Below are 20868 nucleotides of genomic sequence, written 5' to 3' on the forward strand. Positions count from 1 at the left end.
AAACAGGCAGGATCGCAGCACTTCAGCTGTGAGAGAGAACATGTTAACTAATAACCAAGAGGATTAAACTAATCCCAGCCTGAGGGATAATTGGAACATCCAATATGAATCCAAATTCTGTAACTTACAAATCGAAACAAAGATTCACCGACTTTAATAAATGAACACTGAGGAAGCCTTTTAGACAGTTTGCCAAATCGATATTTAAAATCAACTACCATGGTGAATTAACTTGAGTACCGCGGTATATTTCAAAGTACCACAGTATGATATGATTGCACATGTCCAAAACAACATTTTAGAACCTGGAACAGGAGTATTTCTGTAAATTAAAGGGTTAAGTAAATGCTTTTATAAGGGAATACCATGCAACTAAAAAAAAATCATGGTATCAGCATGGTACTTGAAATTTTTCTAAAAACTGACGTCACTTCAGATGACAGTTTTTCTTTTCTTTATTTTTATCTTCCAACTCTTAACTCCTTATACTCAGCTCTGCAAAGATTGTCAGCTAGGTCAACACAATCATCCCTCTCTGTGTCTGTCTTATTCTCAGTAAGACTATATTGCATAGGAATCCCTCTCCTCCTCGTAGCCCATGACCCCGAGACAAAGCCTCAACCCAGGAAACGTTCTGCCTCACTGCCTCTCCAGCAAGGAGGAGGGACCCCCATTCACACAGCTCACCTCTGACACGTCTCACTGAGGAGGACACACAACAGAACGCTGCAAACTGAGCCTCTTCACCCTCTGTTTAACACAGAGCCGCTGGAACGGCTCAGTCAATGGAGAGAAAAAATACTGACGAACACACATGCGAGAATTATCAGTAATAATTATTTCAATGATATAGAGAGATATTTTAAAACATCATTTATTCTTGTGATGGAAAAGCTGAATTTACTCCAGTCTTCAGTATCATAAAATCTTTAGTATCATAACAAGACTGTCATATATTGCCAAAGTACTTCAGTTTACTATGTACTCTCAATGTACTTCAGTTCTGAAGAAAAAAAGGGCTGTAGTTTGGCAGGAATGGATATGGTCTTTCGATGTGTATGTACAGTACACGTGTTATTTCATTCAGAATCAGGAAACCTCCTTACAGCTTTGGCTGACTTGAAACACATCAACCTTTAAACACTGCGGTATGCCGTCTCATTGTGGATTAAGCAGCAAACAGAGGAAAACTAATGCTTCTGATAAGCATGGACGCCTGCTAAAAGACGCCGCTGTTTACTTGCTCTTAATCCTGTTTAAGCACAAGACCTTCTGTTATCTACATAGGATCAATAGTGGGAGGCTAAATCACTTCCTTCAAGCTTCCTCTGTCTTTGCTTTCCTCCTGTAATGAGATGTCACTCATTTTTCTTTTGAGGAAAGAACAGTATGCCACACTCTAGCACATAAAAAGATGCATTTCCTTACCTTACTAGCAGCTTTTGAGGTTATAACCAGGCCCACACAAGTACATCGCTCACAGACCTCTGTAGATTTACACAGAATTTGAACATGCCATATTTTCGGAATTCAAACTTTAATATGCTTGCAGAAGTATGCACATCTGCCGACCAAAATCAGTGAAAAATTGTTAAAAGTCTGTAGATTCCATCTGGGCCTCGTCCTAACCTTCTCCGGTGAACATGAAATGAATTCATAAGGAAAATACAGTAAAAAGTATAAAAGTGGTTTGTTTCAGCATACAAAGTAAGTGAGAATAAAAAGTAGCAAGAAGTTCAGATCCATTTGCCAGGCTCTGAAGGCACCTGCATGGACTTCAAGTGAATTATTCAGGAGCACACCTGTTAATAATTAGTTATTGCCTCTTAAAATCACTTTCACTTTTGCTTAGTTTCCATTAACTCTGAAGTTTGTGCTCATCTAAGATTCAACGGAGATAAATCTGTATTTATGTAAGAAAAATGTAATTTAAAATTAAAATAAATAAATAAATAAATAAAATGCAGGCAAATGAGATTCAAATAAAAAGATGCATACAAATAAAAGATGTATGCAAATATATCATACACTCGGCGCAATGTGACGCAAGGTGCAGCGCACGTGTGTTTGCTAGTTTCAGTCCAGCGCCATTGGCATTTTCACATCCAGCGCCACGTCGCTAAATTAGCAAATGCATTTGCGCCCATTTGTGCACCCATGGGCGTGCTGGTCTAAAAAAGAGGTGTGTTCAGGAGCATTGCTATTTTAAGGAGCTGAAAATAGACCAACTCAAACCTGGTCTTAAGTCTAAAGTCAATGGCGCAATATTTTTTTGTTATTTAAAGAGCGCGTTGGTAGAACATGCGCCTCTGGGGGGGTCCACAGTGTACATTGACTTATTACACACATGGATGCGCATCACACAAACATGCCAAATATTAAAAACAAGGTTTACAATGTAAAAGAATATTATTGTGAAGGCTACATAAATATAAAAATGTAATGATGGATAGTCATCGTGTGTATTAGAATTAGGCAACCTATTTGCAGTTCAGCCTATTACTACTTATAATGATTAATGAAACGGGCGAATTAATCAAACAATCATTTAATTACTTTACATTTGTATTTAGATCGTTAAAATAGAGACCTTTACCATAAAACATATAAATTTGTCCATCACATGTTCGAGGTCTATTACTACTTACTAAACAAATATTTGACAAATGATGACATACTATGTAAAAATCTGAGTAAAATCACAGGAAAGACAGCTACCACTGGAAATGCTGACAATGCTGTCTTCACACACTTACACAAAAGCCTTTAGCACCAATAAATGTTTAAAGCAGTTCTTTAAGACACAACAGCTCAGTATTTTTAAAGTGAGCTACACAGCAAGTGGTATTTAACCATTATAAGAGCGTTCCTTCTGAATATAAATGAGATATAATAGGTCCATCATCAGTATTCCAAACCAGCCAACTGCTCTAGACTAGCAAATTCAAACTTCTCTGTTAGCATGTTTTATTCATGACTCAGCATGGACACCAGGGAAGCATGTCACCATTCACCCCCCAATGTGCATACACTCGATTTTATGCTGTTCAATTGTGTCTTATCAGATCCTAAAGAATAACAAGCCTCTAGAGTAGAAACGTCTCTGATGGAAATGTTAATAATGGTTTAGCTTCTTAGAATTGGGTCTATTAATATAAATGATTCATAATCAAGTCATCGCTTTGGTTAGAATGGATAAAGACTAAAGCTTTTAGTATTTCCTTGCATAGAATTAAGAAACAGACAGAAAAAACAGTTGACCCCTATTATTAGACAGAACAAAGGCAGATGTAACATCATGAGCGAAAAACAAAGACAGTTGGGACACTTAATCTGGTATTATTTCATTTTAATTGCGGAGAATTTGATGCATCTGTGCAAATAAAGCCGTCCATAAAAACGCGCCGGCACACCTGTGTTTGTCTGTCACATCTGCGCCAGACTTAAGGAGGCTAATGACAAAGCAATGCTGATCTATTCATATTCCCCACATAGATGACAGTGATCTATGTATCATGTCACTGTATTAAAAAAAAAAAAAAAAAAAGGAAGAAAACTCACTGTACACTCACTCAAGTACACTGTTTATGTTCTTATCAGTGCTTCTGATGCAACGGTTTTGATGTAATATACAGCATCTTGAATTAAGTTCATCATTCTTATCCCGTTGCCAAAAAGGTTGCAAATTTTTGCTGCAAAATGAGAGGAAAACACAGATGATGCTATCAATGATGCTACATTTCAGTTAGGATACTGTCTTAAAAGGGAGCTTCCTATTTAGCCAGTAGACAAGGCAGGTCACTGGGTTTTCAAACCGAACTTCTGCTTTGTCTGGACACTATGCTTCTCACTGCTCAATATGTTTTGTCTGTACCTTAACATGTTTAGCCGAATTGGGTCTTGAGAACAATTGTCTTTGCTACGGTAAATCAATACCGTGTCTATAGCACTGTCAATGACATGTCAATATTGACATGTTATGTCTGTATTTCATCTGTCCAATTGTCTCATTCCATCTGTATCATGTCACTTTGTGTATGTCTTCGTCATGTTCTGTGCTTTGTCTACCCATCACTAGCAGTGGAGGACAGTGTTAGAGCGTCAGTCTGCAGACTGGAGGGTAGAGATCTCTCCCGAATGGCTGCCGGCCACCTGCTACAGCGTGAAGCAGCTGTGGAGGCGCAGCGGGGAGGACCTATCCCTGATTAAGCTAACTAGACTGCGCTCAGTCCATTTCCCAACAGTAATGCGCAAACCATTTGTTTTTGCATCCTGTCACTGTAAAGACTAATTAGGGGAAGAGGGAGATAGCAAGAGTGATTGTGGCAGCAGTTTGGAAAAGGCGACGCAACTAAATGGCACAAAAATATTACAAATATTAGCAGTAAATCTTCTGCAACAGAATTTTTCAGCTCTGATGCCAATTTTTGCCATTCTCTGAAAATACCTTATTGGTGGTTGATAACTACTGAGGTCAAAAAAGAAAAAAAGAAAAAAAAGAATGACTTTATTATATACATTACATGTATTATGCATGTATTAAGATAAAAGGTTTAGCATCACTATACTACATCATTATTCTAAACTTTTTATTTTTATTTCATTATTATTATTATTAATATTATTATTATTTACAGGTTCACCATGGCTTTCTTAGAGTTCTTTTTGCATATTAAATTTGAATAGGCTTAAAATTGTCACACTGAAGACCGCCCCCCCCCCCCCAAAAAAAAACAAAACATACAGTATAAATCTACTAGCAAAAATGCATTAGCAAGCACTCATCCAGTACAAATTTAATCTGAGTCTGAGCATCAACTGCGTGACTGTTTTGATACTCAAGTTGAAATGAAGGTCTTACACAAGGTGCAGACAGGCGCCATGGCCATTACAGGCCACGTCTAGCGAGATAGGAGCTATGGTGCTGTCAAACACAGTCTCCACCAGTCAACCAACATGGTACAACATGATACATCAGGGACAAAGGAGACTAGATCTCCACATGGTGCATACCTTTTCTGCTTTGAAGTACAGAGTTCAGCACGGTTAGAGAGAGATCAAGTTTACTCAGGGATGGTGAGGCATGCTCACTGCGTCCTCTCTCCATTCTAATTATCTTAACTAAAGGGGAAAATGACCTTCTCTTGAACTGTAGCTTTACAGGGACTAATTCTCTTTTCCTGTGAGTGGTTTTGTTAAATGGGGCTGCTACATCGAAATCAAGAGACCCTGCTGAACCGCTGGTTTCAAACACAGGATTTTGGCAAATGTTGCCAGAATGCAACACAAAAGCACAGTGGAAGCTAAGGTGCTCTTTCACAATGAATGCATGGCACTAAAAGAAATTCAACAAATCACCACCATTCGAACATTTGGGTTTGGTCCAATTTTTTTAATGTTTTTACTTTTTGCCGATCAAGACTGCCTTGATGTACTAATATACTACTACAGTACTAATATTATTATTTAGTGCCTAAAAAAGTGTTATGATCAATGTTTCTTCTTCCTGACTAATATGTTTCACGAGGTCACACTTACATATAATTAAAAAGTATTATAATGCGTATTTGGCGTGGTGGAGATGGGGTGGAGGGGGGATGCTGATAAACCGTCAATGGAGACAGGTATGTCATCTGTATTTATAACCTAGTGTTGATTATTTTAAGTGTGCTCCACCTGTGCTAAGTATCTGATGTGCTCCTCCCGAATCTTGTTACTGACCATGTCTAAAAGTTCAAAAGAACATTTAATTTGAATGAAAACATTGTCTTTGCTGTCAATTTTGATACATTTATTGGTAGCACTTTTAGTCACATTCCTCTTGTACATACTATGTACTTATTATAGTAAATAACTATGTAACAACTAGGTACTAACCCTGAACCTATCCCTAAACCTAACCCTACCCCATGTATTTACCTTGTATTACCAGAACTTTCTTATATAAATACACTGTAAGTACACTATACGTACATGTACTGTAAAATAAAGTGCAACCAATTTATTGTGTCCTTGCTGAAGAAAAGGTTTAATTTCCTTCCAAAAAAGACAGAGCATCATAAAATACTCTGTCATGACTTACTTCATTGCACCACTCTATATTGAAACCTGAAATAATGAAAAGGCCAAAAACAATGACAATAAGAATACATCAACCACTGAAGCCACAAATGAATGACTTCGATGAACTAATTATTTCGACTGAATTGGCACAAATTAGTTCTGTATCAATTCAAAGTGGTCCTCGAGCACATGGGCCTGTGAAAACATTTCTGTGTGCCCATGAATCTCTCTAGGTGAGTGTGTTTATGTGAGGGGACGGCATCCCTCTGTATCAGTCAGCCTCTGGGGAGCTCTAAGAGAGAGAGAGAGAGAGGGACAGCAAGAGACAGAGAAAGGGGTAGAAGCAGTGCCAGACTCCCTAATGAAGAGAATCTGTGTATTATCTGGGGACCGGCCCGGTCGGAAGCCTGATCCCCAGTATATGCCATCCAATGAACCATACACATTCTAACAGACCTCCAGATCTCCCCAATAATGCATCATTTTCCATTTTAAATCCTCAAGACAAATATCAATCCATTGCAATAATGCAATTCCATATCGCAATCTCACGAGTGTATTTACGCACATGCTTAGAAAGGTCAGCTGAGTCCAGCTGGACACATGGGTAAAGGGGGCGCCTGGGAAAGGATGAGTCAACAGATTACTTGCACTTCAAACTAGTCCATTTTACCACAAAAACCAGTTAATTATAAATCACACTTCGAAAGAGTAATATCTAACCACAGAAATACATTAGAATTAAGTACAATTTATATTTACATTGTCTATAAACATTACAGACACATCCCATGGTGGTGTTTTCAGCAGGGATGGCTATTTACTTCTTAAATTAACTGGTAAAAGTCAACTGTTCATGCTTCATTTGGCAGTGTTACATTGTCTCATTCAGCACAGATGAATCGTGTTTCTCTTTGATGTATTACCCCAGACAAAAATGGTTCAAACAGCTGCATCATCTGCAATCCCCAGAGAAAGCACAGCAAATTCAAAGCTTCTCAGATGACATACCAATATCACGCAACGTGTGATGAATGCCATGTTAAACACTGAGGAGTTTCTTTGTCTGCCAAATCTTTTCTTAGGCATGCAATGACCCAGCTTCGAGCAACTGGCAAAATGAGAGCAGCATTACAAAAACCAGCATGGTTCCCTTTACTAACAGCCTGCCAATCAAAAGTAATTGACAGCAGCATGACAGATGCAGTTGGACGGAGAAGTGGGTTGGATAAAGAGCTCATATGATGGGCCCAAAATGTCTTTGTCTCTTTTCTTGTTTCATTTATTTTTGGGTTTTTTTTTCCCAGCAGAGAGTGATTTGAAAAGGCAGACGCTTCCTTTGAAGCCCAACATCGGCTGTCGGGCTGTTAACAAACAGAGACCATTTACTGTTGTAGTGCACACACAAATACACAGACATATACGCTCGACCCTTAGTGGGGAAAAAAGCTTTTAGTCCCGTTTTCACACAGTCTGTACGATCAAAGCAGACTCTTTCACAATAGCGACTGCACTGTCATCAACAGCTAATGCAGAGAAAAACAAACCTAGTGAAAGGAGAAGACGAAGTGGCCACTCATTAGGTTTACTGAAAGCATCCTTCAAACACCATACAAACATGAGCTATGTATCCCTAGGTAAGGAAGTGCTAACAATGTGGTCGTACAATTTCTCCAGATGCTTTCATGCCAAGAAATGGTGATTCCTTCCATCACAAACTGAATATATTAGCATATTTTAGTTTGTGTGAGCTGTTCAAATCAACAAAAAAGCTCCCACACTGGAACAATTTTTGGATTATTTATGTTGATAACTGTCAATATCTGTGATAATATGTTGCATAAATATATGTACAAGCATGTTTTTGGCTGTGTTTTTAGATGCCCCTACTGGTTTTCATCTACAGCATCCCAGCAATATTGTGTCAGACATCCTAAAGCCGTAAGTGTCGGGATCATAAAACCCACAGGAAATTAAATCAGAGCTGACAACAATGTCTGACAAAAGAGCTGAATGCACACTGGTCACAAGCACACAGTTCATATGAATGAAACGGCACTAGTTCAGAAATATCTGATGGCTAGAAACAATTTTACAATATTGTACATATTAAAACTCGATATGCATTCTTCTGAATATCAAATATTCATATTTGGAATTATTGAGAGGTTTTTCTCTCTCAAAAATCCACTTTCTGCAAACCACTAGTATAGCTTCAAAACTTTTTAAGCAAAATAAAAAAGCAGAAGTGATGTGTACATTTGGCCAAGCTAAATAGCCTACATGGTAAGATATAAACACACAATGACAATCAGCCTGAGAATGGAAGAGTTAGTTGTTTTAATGAGAGAAGACGGAGTGAAAACATGATTGTTCATAAACTGTCTGTCACAATATAAGCTATTCCAACCATAGTCTCATAGCTCAAGAATACGGACCAAACTATTTGAAATTGAGTGAAGTGAATTTGAGACCCCAATGCCACAACATAATTCTCCAAAATTAGCATTCTGTCTGAAATCACTTTCATAAATATGATACAGCATTACATGGATAAATCAGCTTTTTTTGTTTGTTCGAGATCAATTCTACTGAACAACTTCCGGTAAAAAATAAAAAGGAGATCAGTTACCTGGCATGCTTCATATAGCAGTTTGTATTGCTCTTGAGGCTTCTGTAGAGTACAAACTCTGCACCCCATCATGGACAGATCACACCATTTAGTCTTTCTCTTGGAGGAGAGCAGGAACTCAGTGCGCTCCCTCCCTCTCTCTCTCTCTCTCTCTCTCTCTCGCTCCTTCACATGTGGGGCTGCCCTCTTGACCACACACCTTGTCTTTTCTCTTCCTCCACCTTCTTCAGTGTTTCTCACTTCCTTTATTCTGTAATCTTTACACAAGCTCTGTAGCATGAACTAACATTCATTATAAGTGTGAGCATAAAGGTCTGAGTCAGTCCCCCCTCTGGATCTGTCTGCTTACACCAGCAACACTCTCCTACTTATGCACACCCACTTACGCATATTAAACATTTCCTCATTGCATATTCATTAGGAGGCTGTCTTACAGAGCTGCTGTGTGTACATGGTGACTTGAGTGCATTTCAGTCTGTTGAGGACGTATCTATTATTCGTTCCACCTGATGCGTAATCACAAGAGCATTATGCCAACAACGGTGACTGTTGAATGGGGTCTGATAATTATGCAAATTGCAATAATCTTTGACATGTCATTCAAATAATTGTTAATGCAACATAAGAGGTTTTCTTTTCTTCATTAATATTGTAGAATAATAGAATTGTGAAGAATAATAAAAACAATGAGCAGAGCAAACATTCAGTTTTGTCTTTATTTCGCTGACCTTTTGCATACAGCAAGCATGACAAAAGAATAATCGGGGCAATCCTTGGGGCTTTTTCTCCCCTAATATGAAGGCTGACAGCCAAGCAAACAAATCTACAGACCAAACGTTTTTTTTTTGTTCGCCTCATGAACCAGGCCGAGGTGACTGATGCAAAACGACACTGTGCTCTTGGTTCCCCGCTAACGCGTGAGTTGCCCTTTACAGCACCATAGCTGACAATACGGCAGTGCAGACCTGGCATCGGCCGTGTCCACCACTGTGGTGCCACTCAACCAACCAAACATAAGTGCCAATTAGAAGGATGTCAAACCATGCTGGGGCACTGTTCCTTATTCACACAAGGGGAACTATGATATAATTTAATACACTGATGGGGGGTTTTTGCAAATCATTGTACAACAGGTTGCTAGTAGGCGATCTTACTCAACTATTGTAATAGATCATTTGGAAGTGAAACTCAACTCGACTTTATCAGAAATTCTACATGGAAAAGAGATTGCCAATTCTGGCTAGAAATGAATGACTGCTACCAGTGCGCCCCTTATTAATCACAAATTTAACAACACAAAAAAATTTTTATACATTATTTCCAATATATTTTTTAAATGTTCGGTCTCAAGCTGATGAATATCAGATATTAGAATAGTAAAAATAAATAAATATTATTTCAAAATAAAGATTTCATTTGGTAATTAAATGTTTAAAAAAAATAAAAAGTTATGTCATGAAACTCTAGATTGCGCAGGGTGATAACGCAGTCTGACATAATGACATCATTATTCACGTAGCACAGTTGATTGGTTCTTTTTTTTATTAGCAGCCAATGAGCTCTTAATGTTCAAATATTCAAATACTCGGCAAGTTCTCACTATAGCAGTTGCACTGCGCTTCAGAAAACTTCCGCCTTCCCCAGCTCCACCTGCATAGATCTGCTATGGGGTGATTTCATGTATGTTTTATATGGAGTTATCTAATATGTTATATGTGCAGCAGCTGTATTTCTTACATGCTCACAGCAGCATGTCACGAATGTACTGGCTGTAGCAAGTCTTGGTACTTGCCCTTCAGCAGCAAATCTAATCCCCCAAGACCAAACACATTGACATTGCCATTTATATTACCATGCTAAACTTTCAAGAGAGTTGACATGGCAGAACTACATTTCAATAGATTAATGGTTGACATAAATATAATCTAAATGTGTAAACAATTAAATATCCAATATCATTTAACATCGGCCAATGTATGGTGCATCTCGAGTGGAAATACAACCTACAGGTCAACTTAAAAACAAGAGTTGATATCAATGGGTATTTCAAATGCCAGTCAAAACAGAGCATGTTATTTATTTGTGGGATTACAGCTGAATGTCTGTCCACATTCCGTACATATATTTTCATAAACAGGTTTTGCTCTCCAAAGATATCAACGGAATGCTAATGGCTTGTCTTGTTGTATACTCAGGGTTATCAGATGCGAAAATATTATTTCAGATGTGTTTAAGCTGCCTCTTCCCTGTATGAACTGTCATCTCATTGACCGGGAATGTGTCATCAGGGAGCAGCACAGGAAGTTAGCTGGCATGGACCATCCTTTCCTACCAGCCTCTGTGAGAAAGGTTATGATGAGAACTAAACCGTATTTGTATGTATATGCTTAATCTGATGGCAGAGGAGGGATTTCCTCAGACCAGATGTTTCCATATGATATATAACTGTCCCAGTTTCCTGCCGATTCCCAGTCCAGATCCATAGGATCAGTTCTCTTCCAATGTTCACATCATTCCTGGACCATCCTGTTGTCCTCTCTCTATGTAAGCATGCATGATCCCTTCCCGACATCTCTTGATTTTGAAATGATTGACAACCCTGAATGTTGAAATAAAATGATGTTATCAGAGCTCCTGGAGAAAACAAAGGAAGGCAGGAGGCATCATGTAGAGCAGATGATGAGGGTTTAGTTTATTTGAAGACATGGGATCATAATTTGGACATCTTCAGTTCACAGAGGTAATGTTTGGCCTTGATAGGAGAGTGTATGTGTGGATTAGCCTCTGAATTGCTTAATGCTGAAATGATCGAAGAGATTTACAGACCCTCGACTGATCTCACCTCCAGCAAGAAGATTACAATCCAGGTACGACTCTCTCTGACCACCCAACTATGAACAAGTTAATATTTTGTAAATACTTTTGTCGTGGTAATGATTTGTTATTGGGGCAATAGTGTATCTCGCCTCCTTTTCTGGGGAACTACTGATTTTAAATTCTGGGAAAAAAAAAAAAAAAATGGAAAGAAAGAGTGAAAAGAAAAAAAGATAAAAAAAATTGTCCATTAGTGAAAGAAGGACTCCTGTTGCCTGAGCTAAACAAAAGAAGCAGCTCAGGTCACAGATAATGATGTTTCTTGGGGTGTCAGGAGCCACATGGGAGGTGGAGGAAGGGCCAGAGGGGAGGTGAGCTGACAGGAAGGGGGCGGCGGCTACATCATCCCCACTTTAATTAAGACAACATCAGCGCTGGGAGAGCAGTGTCCTCCTGCTCTGGGTCTAAGCTCTGATGCAAACATTCATATTCATTGCCTGTTCTTCCAGATGTCTCGCTGTGGTCCCATTGGACCAGTTTAACAGTTGTCTTTGTTGATGTTTTAACAGCCACAACAGGGGGCCGAGGAGATCACAGTAGCATGAATTCTACGTCGAAAATAACACTTTTAATCCAAATATAAGGAGGTACTTGCATTCATTTCAGGCTGAATTTCACATTGTTAAAACAGCCTATATGGCACAATGGAGACTTTTTTCAAATACTCCAAAAATTTAGACAATACATTTCCCAGTTACCAAACGAGTTTATCATTTCAAGCCTTGACACCCATTACACAGCCTTTAAAAAGAAGAAGAAGACGAAAAGGCAAATTAAACACCAACAACATAATGCTGTATTAAACACACAATGACAATTGGCATCCACACACACACACACACACACATGTATATCAGTCATTACATTCTTGTCAAGGCGACTACGGATTATTTGATCAGTATTTGTATTTTTTATTAAACACATGAATTGTAATCATTTGTTGCTGTATTCTATTATTTGCATTTATTTATTTTTATGACACTTTATACGAAATTGACTCTGCAGTGTTTGCCTTTGAAAGAGAAATGATCTTGAAAGTAAAGATACATGGGCAATAACTGTATATGGTTTCACACAGATTTCAACATGCAAACCTCAATAACTAACAGAAAGTGACAAAATCAATAACATGAGCATAAATAAGTAAAAATAGCAAAACATTTATTTAACAGTAACCATGAAGCTTATTCATGATGTAATGCAGGCTGGGAACTTTCAAACCCTTAACAAATTAGCAATAAAGTTCAATATGTAATTGTTCACACTCTGCTAGGCTATTGGGAGGCATATAATTGGTCTACATGGATTTTTACATGGATTGGATTGAAAGTAATTCATTTCTTTTAAGCTCAAAAAGTCTAAGAAACCAGTCTGAAACACTCATTGTTTCTCAGGGAGACTGTACATGACAAGCTGTATCTCCTGCACTCTGCGCTTAGTTCAGTCTAGGTCTGGTTGGGAGTTAATGGAGCCATGGCCTGGCATTTCTGCTGCACCACTAGGCTAAATGTCACACTATCACTCTCTCTATCGGACAGTTTAAGCTCTGCAAGGAAGAGAAAAAGAGATTCAAAGGTGCTCATCACACTTTTATAGCAGAGTAGAGTTTAAAGAGCAAGAGACTGTTAGACACGGTGGGGGAGGAGAGGACACTGCAGTGATGGACAGACTCCAGATGATGAGGGGAAACTCTGGAAGCATTTTTAACAGTCTCTGAAATTTGAAATGACTCTCGTCCACTCTTAATAACACGACTGAGGTGAGACCCTTTGTGCATGGCCCCGAACCCCCAACTTGGATGGGTTAAATACAAAGCTCAAATTCATACATAACATGCAGTCAGCTGTTCATTATTGCAAAAACACAAAGAATATTAAACTTAAGATAATATGACACTGAACTGATACATTTAAGATAATATGACCCCTCAAAACCTTCATGTACTTATACATACATTATATACATGTATGTACGTATGTGCAATAAATGGAACTCCATAAATTCTTAAAAATGTGTTAAAAAACGGTGGTATGCAATGCAAAACTGATTCTGATTCTTTTAATCACAAGTAACATTAGCAACGAGAGAGAGAGAGAGAAAGAGAGAGAGAGAGAGAGAGAGAGAATACAAATCCTGTCTGTCCTCTTCAGAAGGCATCAATAAATCTCAAAAACATGGCCACAAGAGCACACACCTGAAACTATTAGACACCACCAACTATTTGGAAGGATTTTTTTAAGTGAAAAAGCCAGAAAAAGTCCTAGAATGGGGTGGAGGACTATCAGTTGTAGTAAATGAACAACTGATAGTGAAAAGCTGTCAGACTTCACGCTGAGAGGATAAAAACGGATTTAGATGTGAATAATAAATTGCCAGAGGTGATGACAGAGGTGGGTCTTAACCGAGCCCCAATTTCCCTCTCTCTCTCGTGAAGCCAATAAGGAAGTGATTAAAATTGCAATTTATTTATTTATATGAGGCTGGCTGCAAATGCCTCACTTTACAGCAGAAAAAAAAACATGTTTAAAGCCTGGTGCAAAAAATTATTTTGGTCTAAACAGCTAATAACTGTGAGGGGGGTGAATTTTTTTATAACTCATCCGTTTAAATTATATTAAGACTTAAACTTCTACATAATTAAGGGTGTGGCAACTTGAGTGACAGGTGGATTGCCGCTGCTGACACCGCTGTCGTGCTAGGTGGGCATGGCTTCAGCAACTAGCTCCCGCCTTTTGCCCATTTTTGATTGTCCGGGAGAGTCGTGCGGTGCCGCGCTGCCAAGATGGCGACGGCCCGCTCTGCACACTTTAAGCTTCAAAAACAGACTTCAGGAGTCTACGGGTGGCGTCACGGACACTACGTCCATGTTTTTATACAGTCTATGGTCTTAACTGATGTAAGATCATTCTCAGCCTCTGACTGGCACATCTAATACGTCTTCAGCCCTGGCTGGGTTTCAGTTATCAGTCATCTGCCCTCGCCGGTACAAAGCGGAATTAACGACTATAATAAGGGCATTAAAATCAGGGCCTAACCTTTGCCACAATAAAACCTCCTCACTCCAAACCCAAGTCTAATAAAACAATATTTACGGTTCATTATCTAAATGCCATGACATTCCTTTACGGAGCTAACTCCCAGTGCTTGTCACCACCACTATTAGATATTAAAATATTTCATATTCAGCCCGTGGCTCTTAATGCGCTGAGAGCAAATTTTATCAAGCATTTTACAAAAGCACAGCTGCTGCTCGATCAGTTTTAGAGTCACTGTGTCGAAAAATATGAATCAACAATGCCTGATCTTAAATTAGTACAAACATGATATGGACCTGTAGTTGTCAAATGAGGCGATTTACAAATTTAAACATTGGTGTGCCAATCAGAGGTCATCATAAGATTCAGTAGAACTTGTTATCTTAATTTAGCATATGCAAAGTGAAATATTTAAAAATAAAAGTAAGATCTTAGTTGAAATATTACAAACAGGACAGCAGGGGCCATTGAGGTTACACATAAACTTTGCATCAACATTTGCATCAGCTCACTTTGTGCAATCACATTTCCAAAGTGATCAAAGTGCAATTTATCAAATCTTCACCTCGGATTTGCCTTTCTGTATTGAAAAAACGTCATCTTAGGGATCAGACTGCAGTCTCTAATGATTTTAGCACAAATCAGTCATTTGTAAAAATTGCCATTATTTAAATGTCTAATTTTCTAAAAGGCTATCCAACCTTACATTGACTTCTTAAGAACATGCATGAAAAAGGTTCTGGTTGACCCATGCATGGAAGGATTTTGGTCGAATCAAATGTATCATGAAGCACACCTAGGTTTTTGTTAAAAAAACATATTCTGATTAAACAGCCTTATTATTACACCAATGCTAATGACGCAAAGCTGTGTGTGGTAAGAACTAAGCTCTTTGAAGATGGTTTTCAAAAGCAGAAAGACAGTTACAAATGCTAATCAAGTCATTTGGGAGCTTTTGAGTGTATTTGTTGTTTCTTTCAAACCTCCAGCCACAAAGACGTTTCCCCATTAGCGAATGCCACAGTGTTCCCTTACTCCAGGGTTATTAGCGTGGCTCTAATTCCCTAAGAGCTGTTGTCTGATAATTTTACCCTAGTCTTCCCTTAACCCCTCTTTCAAGGGCTGAGAATGGGGGAAAATGGTTGTCTGAGGCTTTTAAATAGTCCCCAGGTCCTATAATTTTCTTCCAATTCCAAATTAATTTGTGCCAAAATACTCTGCAAATGCTGACATTATGGCAGACAATACTACGGAGTGTGCAAGAGAGAGAGAGAGTGTTTTGCAAATAGAAAACTGAGCATCTAAACCAATGTCTCAAATGATATGTGCCACACAACTGCCAAAACAAAAAAAGTTCAATTCCTAAAAGGAGAGAAAATCATACAATCTATGTGCTACCAGACTGATAAATCTTAATGATCGTGTTAGGGCATTAAACTAGTAAGATATAAAATATTGTATAGTTTTTATACTGTCTGAGAAATCACAGCGAATAGTTTGGCAAATTTTGGTATATGCACACTTGTGACTTTTATAAAAAAAATACACCCCTCTTATAAACACCTGAAAAGAGGGCAGATATTTAAATGTGATTTTTTTTTTGTAAGTTGTAAAAATAAATGTTGGAGCATGTTTTTATGTTCATGTTTAAATGAACGTGCTACCATTTCTCTGTACTGAACTGAAATTTAGTAGCAATTTCTGAATGCATGTATGTCTGTGTGTGCAAATTCCACTTAAATTACTTAGTTTTATTAGATTTTATAATAATTTCTTTAAATAAATAATTAAATTAAAAAACATCATATAAATGGATAATTATAAAATAAAGTATTTTGCAATGTTTTTTTCTAATATACAGTTGCAATTTTGCTATTTTTTTTTTACTAATATAAAACACACAAAAACTGAAAACATGGACTTCAATACTGAAAGAAAGAAAACATTTACCCACAAGCCATCAGGTTTATGACTGAACCCCAGGCTCTCTGTAATATTAATCACTGCTTCTCTCTCTGACTTTGTCTTCTCTAATGGAGTCATACTCAGCGAGGCATATCCTCTCTCTCCTGGCTGCTTTTTCTGTCACATGTTTTCAATTACTATTGCCAGAACACACAAAGAGAACCAGTGCCATAATTCAATAAGGACACAAAGGGAAGAGGGCAGGAGGAGCCCCCTTCATTGTCACCGTAACGGGTGAGTGACAGTGGCCGCTCTGCATCTTTCTCCCAGAAACCATAACAATGAATTCTAACTTTGTACCCGCCATTCAAATGTTGACACTGGGACCTCGCAGAGCCTTCAGGGTGTGTGTAGATGGGTGATGGGGCGGAGAGAAAGGGTCTTCAACCATGGCCCTCTAAAACAGTCACCTTTTTTAAAAAAAAGACACATATCATGCAGCTGATCCACAGCTCTGGTGGTAAGAGAGCAATACTTGTAAGCCGAAGGTCGTGGGTTCGAGTCTGAGTACCCGCAGGGATTGTAGGTGGGGGGAGTGAATGATTAGTGCTCTCTTCCAACCCTAATACTACGAATGAGGTGAGACCCCTTGAGCAAGGCACCGAACCCCCAACTGCTCCCCGGGCTGCCCACTGCTCAGGGTGTGTGTTCACTACTTTGTGCAGTGTGTGTGCACTCGGAGGGGTTGAATGCAGAGCACAAATTCAGAGTATGGGACACCATACTTGGCCACATGTCACATCACTTTTCACTTTCAAAATGAGGCAAATACAATCATTGCTACATAACAGCAATATTACGCAAAGCCCTGAACTGTAAATAATTCATATTTCTTGCTAAATTGTCCAAATCAAATTTGCTCCTACTGTACATGTATAATCAGCTCCAGGGTGTATTTATGAATTAAATCAGTAAACCAATCCTTTAACTCAGAATGTAATGTGCAGAAATAAACCACAGTGTGCAAGCAGAACTATCTTAAGGTGGTAGACAGATTTATATGGTCAAAATAACCGGTCAGATTTGTCATTAGCTGGTCTAAACTGGTTGATCAGCAAGATCACCAGCAGGTGGATTTTGTAGACAATCTCAGTGAATTGGTTAGAGCCAGTATCACTTTGGACATTAAAAAAAAGCAAATTAAATTAGTCAGATTTTTCTAGCAGAAGTATGCATGGTACTTGAAAAAGTAAACTGATCAAATACCTCGATGAACAAACAAACAAAACATGTATCTATCCATACAATGTATTTTATTATCCTAGTCAGAACTAGACTAGAACACGTGGTTCGTTGAATATGGCATCCATTATATTAATCATTTAGAAAGGAAATTGTGTGTTTATAATCTCCTAAACCAACTTGATTCACTTGCTTCAACAAATTCCCTTATCCTCTCTCCCTTTCTTTGTTTTTTTCTTTTCTCATTCTCTCTTAGTGGGGAGTGAGGAGTGCTATTATGTTCAGTAGTATTAGTGTCTCAAGGATGATGGAGATTCATTACCCACAACTCCACTTTGATGTTTCTTCACAGCTCACCAAACACCAGCACACTAATGAGGCAAACAGGTGAGCAGGGATCTTCACAAACACACACACACACACACACACACACACACACACACAGAGAGAGAGCGAGAGAGTGAGAGAGAGAGAGAGAGAGAAAGATTCATACCAACATATGATATATCCAGAAATTCACAATGTCAAGAAATCTAAAATTGCTATAGACTGGCTTGTGAACCTGTTCATCATATCCAACTGTTCATTAACAAACCCCAAAGTGAGGTAGAACCAGAGAAATGGCATTATAAGGGCATCAATCAAACTAAAGAACATGCTCCCCAACTTAACTGAAGAAAGTATGATTGCTGCTGTAGTCATTTCAATGAACCTTTATGACTATCATTGGGTATATGGAGAGAGAGACATTCCAATTGTGACATAACCTTCAGCTAATCTCTCTTGTTTGCGGACGCATTGGTCAGTTGATGATGGCTGAAACTGCCATTTTGCCTTACCTGGTTCTGCAGTGAAGCCTTCATGGTAATCGTATTACAGAACAACAAAATGCCCACTTCACTTGAGCTCTGTCTCTCTCTCCATATACCCAATGACAGTCATAAAGGTTCGTCGAACTGTGGTTTATTGCATACATTTCCATTAACCTTATGCACTGATTTCTCTCCACTGTAATTTCAGAACTTTGTTTCAGGCTGCATAAAGTTCAATAATTTGCTTGACTGAAAATGTCACAGTCATGCTCTCATCCCATCAAAAATCTTGTATACACAATCAATGAAGACTTCACTCATAATAAATTCATACAAAAAAGATGAATGAGCTTGCTTGGCGTTTATACTTATCTATTTACTATCCACGCAAACAGAAGCTATTGCAGAGTACATGGAAAAATACATATATTATTAATATATTACTTTAAAGTGTAAGGCCTAACTCTGTAGTGATAGCAGAAATTATTTTCAATGTTTTAGCTCCCCCTATTGATAACAATCTTTGACAGCGGTCTGAACACCATTAAAGTGGTGCAACCAAATATTCGAGATTGGGAGGTAAAGACGAGGGAACGAGGAGGAAATGAAAAGGTTTTCATAGATCTTGTAAAAAAAAAAAAAGAGAGACATAATGTTTTCCTTGTCCCTAATATGTACTTTCAATACCAAGTAATATCATATCAGATTTTTTTTATATATTACGTCTATAAAATTTAACTAAAAAGTGATAAGCAATTCTATATATTCTTTGGGGACAAAAGAGACCATGTTATTGGCATTTATAAGTATATAGATTCCTCATATCATTAATTGTCACTAATAAATAATAAATAATAATGAACAATTTATTTGTGTACATAATAATAATAATAATAATAATAATAATAATAAAATATTTATCGATTTTTTTTGTTGTTGCTATACTTTATTCCTATTATTAATAGTAGTGTCACTTAATTAAAACAGTTCTACATGGCTTGTGCTCTTGGTGTTGAAGCCATGCTGTTGAATCTTTGTGAACTCATACACATCATATTTAGCACAATCCAAGCTCATTTCATATGATTTTTTTTCCTTTCTACTCCCCCCCCCTCTCTCTCTCTCTCTCTCTCTATAAATATATATATATAAACATATTAATTCATCATCCTTCAAGAAAAAGCCTATTGAAGGGAAAAAATTGACACGGATCATGGCTGTGATTATGTTGAGAGTGTGAAAAGGGTGTGTGTGTGTCTGTTGGGGGGGGTTGTGTGAAAAGAGAGTGGAAAGTTGACAGTGTCCAGGAGTCGAGAGCAAACTGAGAATCTGTGCAAACAGATCCAATAAGAGAGCAAATCTCAGATAGCAAAACAGATACAGAGAGAGAGAGAGAGACAGAAAGAGAGAGAGAGAGTAGGTGGAGGAGGTCTACTGTTTGCTTGCTACATTCAACAGCATCTCATAAATCTTCCTTGAACTCGGGACGTCTCTGTTATTCCCTGTTCTCCTGTGCGATTCCCTCTTTATCTTCAGTGAGGGTTCTTTCTTTAACTATCTCTAAGTCTGTGATCTTCTGTTTTTCTCGCACTCTTTCTTTCCCCTCACTAGAAGGATTTTTTTCTCATGTCTACCCGCTCCATTCCCTTTAAATCTCTCTCAGATTTCATTCTCATGGACCTCCTCTGAGTCCATCTGGACATACAGTGTGTGTGTGTGTGTGTGTGTGAGAGATTCATCCAGCGTGTAACTCTGCCCTGACCTCAGGGGATGTCAGACCGGCAAATATCCAAACACATCTTCCTCCTATTAATGCTCACTCACTTTCCCAAAAGCTACTGTACCTTTCTCAGAAAGAACAAATAGAATCTATGGTTGTGTTTGTGTGTCTGCAACACAGGCACACGCTGTGTCATTACCAGCATACAGAGCTAAAAAAGAACAAAATCAGGTGGAATAAGTTTGAACTGTGCTAAAAATGATGTGCAAGAGTGTTTCAAAGTTCACAATGATGCAATAGCATGTATTAAAGTATCAAGAGTCATAAAAAGGGGGAGAATGTGGTACCATCTTTTTCATTTATTGATACTACTATTAATGATATTAATATTAACAATTAAACAACAACAACAATCAACAATAATACATATTAAATACATTTTATGAATATATATATATATATATATATATATATTCAATTAAATATTGTGTGACAATTAACCCTCTGTCTGATCATGGCACATGATGAGTCTCACATCATAATATAGAAACTAAATTATTTTATTATTATATTTCATGTTGTAGA

At 38.0% G+C, this 20868-nt stretch overlaps 1 protein-coding gene across 2 annotated transcripts in view; it reads right to left on the reverse strand.

The window, feature by feature from the left end:
• Nucleotides 1-20868, reverse strand: part of LOC128015859 (E3 ubiquitin-protein ligase PDZRN3-B) — an 85485-nt gene that overhangs the window by 7756 nt on the left and 56861 nt on the right. The window lies entirely within an intron of this gene.

This window comes from Carassius gibelio, chromosome A6 (assembly GCF_023724105.1).
Source record: "Carassius gibelio isolate Cgi1373 ecotype wild population from Czech Republic chromosome A6, carGib1.2-hapl.c, whole genome shotgun sequence".
NCBI lineage: Eukaryota > Metazoa > Chordata > Actinopteri > Cypriniformes > Cyprinidae > Carassius > Carassius gibelio.